This window comes from Crinia signifera, chromosome 2 (genome assembly GCF_055691185.1).
Source record: "Crinia signifera chromosome 2, ASM5569118v1, whole genome shotgun sequence".
In the NCBI taxonomy this organism is placed as follows: domain Eukaryota; kingdom Metazoa; phylum Chordata; class Amphibia; order Anura; family Myobatrachidae; genus Crinia; species Crinia signifera.
This window is the reverse complement of record NC_139218.1, coordinates 320,748,792-320,754,227: the sequence shown is the minus strand read 5'-3', so window position 1 is coordinate 320,754,227 and position 5,436 is coordinate 320,748,792. Positions and strand designations below refer to the sequence as shown.

The 5,436-nt window shown below is 45.2% G+C and overlaps 1 non-coding gene across 1 annotated transcript; it reads left to right on the top strand.

Annotated features, from left to right (window-relative positions):
* The first annotated feature begins 4,753 nt into the window (after positions 1–4,753).
* LOC146061804 (U6 spliceosomal RNA) lies at positions 4,754–4,856 on the top strand. The gene has a single exon (XR_014471255.1). It is a non-coding gene; the product is annotated as a U6 spliceosomal RNA (small nuclear RNA).
* Positions 4,857–5,436: the final 580 nt, after the last annotated feature.

Below are 5,436 nucleotides of genomic sequence, written 5' to 3'. Positions count from 1 at the left end.
ACCCTGCTCTCCCCCTCTGCCGCCCGCCCGCTTGCGCTACCCGGGCGGGCGAATCAGGTACTTGCGGCCTACCCCGCTGGCGTCCGCCCGCCCGAGCACCGCGGCCGGACGGCGCCATCCCCCTGCATATTCCTCGCCGCCCACCCGCTTGAGTACTGCGGGCGGGCGGCGTAGTCACAGCCCGCGGCACCCCTGCAGGGGCGACTATTTGAGCATGATTCACAGGGGCTGCAGCAGCCGCCTCAGCCCCCCTACCCCGCGACGGTGATGGGGATAAGCCCCTCTCCTCACCGCGGACGGGAGGCCTGTTCCTGGACCTAACCACTACACTGCCAGCATATCTGGTGGGAGCCCCCACAGATCTTTTTGGCCTGGCAGACATAACGAATTTAGATAGGACAGAAAGGAATTAGAAGAGGGAGAAAAGTTTATTAAAGACTAGCAAAAGAATAAGAAAATATAGAAAAGATATAGAAGAAAAGATATATAATGTCAATAGCAATTGAATGTAAAAAATTCTCTGTACTCAACAGTCCTCTCCAACGTTTCCTGAAGCAAGAGACAGAATCTTCTGGAAGCAAGAACATCACCCCATCAATCTCCACCTCTGACCTCAACCAGCCTATCCTGAACCATCATTCAAATCAGCCAACCCGTCAATCAAGATAAGCCGAACCCCCGGGCCCAGATCAAGTGTGTGAGCTAAGGATTCCTGCCAATAGCCAGGTGAGTTTATGCTGTTTTCAGCCAGACAAGCTGGCTTCTACAGTCTTGTACTATAATAAAACACAGGCCTTTGTCTCCACGTGTGCGAATTTTATCGCACGTGGCACATATACTGTAATAAACAAGCAACTCAAGACACTATACCCCGTTAAACTACTTGTGGCAGGCAGAAGTACAGTTTGCTAAACACTTAGATATGCTTTAAAACACGTGGCTTAATGTTTCACTTATTGTACTTCGGGTTCAACGCTAGCACTTCTCGAACCCCGCACCGCCGCGGACCTGGCCTATCCAGCAATGGATAATAAATACTTCCACCCTTTTGCTGGTATAGGTCAAGCCACGCGCCTGGTACTGAGCTCCAGAATGTGAAACGGACGGACGAGCCCTCAATTGTTAATGGCGATTAAATATGACCAAAGAAGCAATAAGTGAAAAGCGCAGGTTACGTATTATGTCCGTAACCAGCGTACCCTTTATACCTAGTTACGTGCGAACAAAACGTAGCGCAGCGTAGCGTACCTTTATTGTGTATTGCACACCATAGAACCAGTACTATATTAAGAGATCCTTTCGCAGTACTCAGACTCTAATCTGCGAATATACCTTTAAGGACAGTGTCCGTAATATACCTTATCGCTATATGCGAATAAACAGACACAACCACTTAATAGAAGTAAGGAGATAGGAACTCCGTAAAAAGATGTATTTAAGTCCCTAACGGACAACAGGGGGTTACAGGAATAGAAAATACAGGTATAACAGGTAATACGATAGACTAACAATACAATATATCAGGCTCTACTAGGGGAAGAAAACAGATACAGGATACAATCAGCCAACAATACAATAAGAATAAATACCGTGAATGCAACCGTTTACCATCTCCTCATCAAATATGCGCAGCGCAGTCCGGTCAGAGCTCGCTATCGTTCAGGGTTGAACTATAGCCCGGTCGAAGGTCAGGGAAAGGAAGATGTGCCGAAGTGACCAAGGCCGCCCTGGGTCACCCATCTTATAGGGTCAGAAGGGGGAGGTCAAAGGCCATTCCTATTGGTCGGGGGTCGTATGTCAGGTTCTCTGTGATTGGGGGGTAACATGATGCACCTGGTTTGAATGGGTGCAGGGGAGTGAACTTTTGGAGTTCTTTGTTTGTTGGTTTCGTCGTCAGGGGTTGTAAATAACAGTCGAAACCAGTTACATCTGGATTCCTTTGTTATACCTTTTTCAACAGAAACTGTCCTGGGATTATGGAAAATGTCCATAACTATCGGGCCGTGTATATTGCGAAATATTCGCAATGACCGGAATACTGCGCATAAGATACGGAACGGAACGGTACTAAACACTATACAGACAGATGTATGCAATGCTAACTAAACTATGTGTGGCGTTCTAAACCTTTAACTATATTTTATTTAGTGTCAGTATGTTCTTATGAATTTATGTGTAATAGTATGGCTACTCTTCTGGTCCACTTTGTCACACAGACTCGGGTATGGAAACTTTATTAGCGCAACTCTGCGAACCAAAATGGCGGCCATACTATCCTAAAATGGCGTGTATGCAACTCGACTTTCACACTATCAATAGTGGTTCCTACTATTTTAATTACAAGGGCTATTTTAGCATTGTACTAATGGCTGTTGTTAATGCAAACTATGAGTTTATCTTCCTGGATGTAGGAAGGAATGGCCGTGCATCGGATGGTGGCACTTTCAAGGACACAAAGTTCTACGAAAGGCTCATAGCGAACACCCTTCACTTGCCGTCTGTCCAGGAAACTAAACAGGGGCTTAACTTTGTGTTTGTGGCAGACGAGGCTTTTGGCCTGCACGAGCATGTCATGAAGCCATATGCGCAAAGGGGCCTGAACCATGACAAAAGGATCTTTAACTACAGGCTATCCAGGGCACGGCGTGTTGTGGAAAATGCTTTTGGCATCCTGGCTAGCCGGTTTTGCATTTTCCACACTGCCATTAACCTGAGGGTGGACAAAATTGACTGGGTTGTCACGGCGTGCTGTGTCCTGCACAATTTGCTCCGCAGAAAAGCCACACAGCAAAGGGCTACAGGCACAGCACTCCAAGAAGACCAAGAACTGCCAGAGGAGGTAGTGCAGATATCCTCCTTGCAAACCCCAACACAACACTACACAGGGAGTGCACGAGCCAAACAGGTGAGAGAAGAGTACATGGCCTACTTTAATGGGGAGGGCGCTGTGGATTGGCAGGAGTAATCAATTAGATAGCCAAAAAAATAGACTCACCGATGCAGACTGCGAATTCTCCTCCTCCTGCGCCGTTTTCCTGTTCGACCATCAGGACTACTCCTGTCCTAATCGACTCCTGGCTGAGGGTGAACGTCAACCTATCATAGTACCAGAGCGATGTTTGATACATCTCGTCGACTCCAGCACCAGACTTCTTTGCAGCCTCCACCTTCTTGTGTTCCTTTAAGAACACCGTGCGCAGATTCTGGATGCGTTTCCTCACCCATTTAACATTGGCCTCTGGGTTAAATGGGAGACTGTAGCGAGCCAAGTCCTCCAAGGCTTGGTTTCTTTTCATTTTGTTTGAATATTCTTTGGATTTTGTTCGCCACAGGCATTCCTGTGAACGATATTTTTCTATAAACCCTTCTAAAAACTCTTGTTCCTTTGCGTTGGACATTTGGACTGTAAAAAGATAAAACCATTTTAGTTGTTATAGTTATATCCATGTTTTGTTTCATATTTAAATTTTTATAGTTATATCCATGTTTTGTTTCTGATTTAAATTTTTATAGTTATAGTTACCAGTTTACCTAGTTCTTATGTTTTAAGTATTTAAAATGTTAATAAACTTTTATGAAAACCACTATACATTTTATTGTGCAGATTGCTATTCACACACACAGGTGAATGGGGCCTAGCAGAGAGGAGTGCATGGAATACTGCAATGGTGGACAACGGTTATATGTATATATCTATATATACACAAACACAGGTGAATGGGGCCTAGCAAAGAGGAGTGCATGGAATACTGCAATGGTGGACAATGGTTATATGTATATATACACAAACAAACACACACACAGGTGAATGGGGCCTAGCAGAGAGGAGTGCATGGAATACTGCAATGGTGGACAATGGTTATATGTATATATACACAAACAAACACACACACATGGTGAATGGGGCCTAGCAGAGAGGAGTGCATGGAATACTGCAATGGTGGACAATGGTTATATGTATATATACACACACATGGGGCCCACCCGAGCAAACAGTGACATGGTCGGGTGCACAGTTGACAAACCAGTGCTCTATACACACTATATACATTGGTGGCAACAGTGGGCATGCATAGGAGAGCATTGGGAGTGCAAACATACCAGGTTGTTGTTCTGGGAGATGAGACAAGAAGGAGAGTCCAACTGCTGCGCCAGCACTGTTTGCTATGTGGAAAAACATGGCGCCGGGGGAGTGTTTAGGAAATGCCACTCAAATAGGCTGGATCAAACGACGGACGCACCGACGGACGACGGAGGCGGCAAAAAACACTCACGATCTGCATACGATTGACGGTCGGTCGGCCTGGGATTGCCAGATCCTACCTGCAGCACGTAGGACCAAAGATGCGACCAAACGAGTGGCGTGTACACGCATTGGATCGGAATCGGATCAAATAAATGGCAAAAACACACGATAGTACATACAATCTGCATACAACCAGTCGGAATTGGATCTTAATTGACAGAATCGGGCCCTAGTCGTCCTGGTGTGTACCCAGCATTAAACTCCATGGGTTGAATGTGCCAAGCACTGCCAGTACATCCCACTGCTTATTGCCACTATGTACTAACATATGTGCTGAGGAATCCAAAGGGAAGCTCTTTGGTATCACTGCCACTGCCTGGGCTTCCGGTGTCCCTCTGCGCATGTACAGAAATGCTGGCTGCTGTGGGGCATGCTGGGAGGGATCCATGTTAGATTCCTCACACAGCAGCATTAAAAAAAAAAGGCAATAAAAATCCTGAAACATGCCTGCTTTGGCAGCACATATAATAAAATTGGAATGATAATTAGAAGATTAACATGGCCCCTGCGCAAGGAAGATACGCAAATTCGTGAAGCATTCCATATATTTTTACAACCACCACTTACTATGTAGAATAAAGCAGGAGATGGCACAGTGGCTCACACAGAGATTCTCATCGCATGAACATAATTAAAATGAATGTATTACCCAGATATATCTTTGTGTTACCCAGAATGTATAACCCAGATATATCTTTCAGTCAATTCCCCTTAAACTTCCCCATTGTTTCTTGATAGATATGCATAAAGCAATTCGCCACTTTGTGTGTGTGCGTGTAGGGGGGGGGGACCCAGGTTCGAACACAACCACCTATCTAGAAGTAAATTACAAGGTGGCCAACAATTACCCTTGATCTCAGCTTATTACCAGGCCTCCATACTCTATAGAGTTCTATACAGGACAAATCCAGAATCAAATAGTAGGAATTGAATACCTGCCGAGGTGGTAAATGAAAGATATTTATCCCTCTCAATTCCAGTTTTTTTCTTCTAGTTTAAGATACTTACTGTATATTAAATTCCCAGTACAGTACGCATTGTGTTTGCTATGGCAATTTGTAACAAGTTGCAAGGTCAGACTACATAAAGTAGGGGTGGAGCTGAGAGCTTGGATGCTTGTCACATGGTCA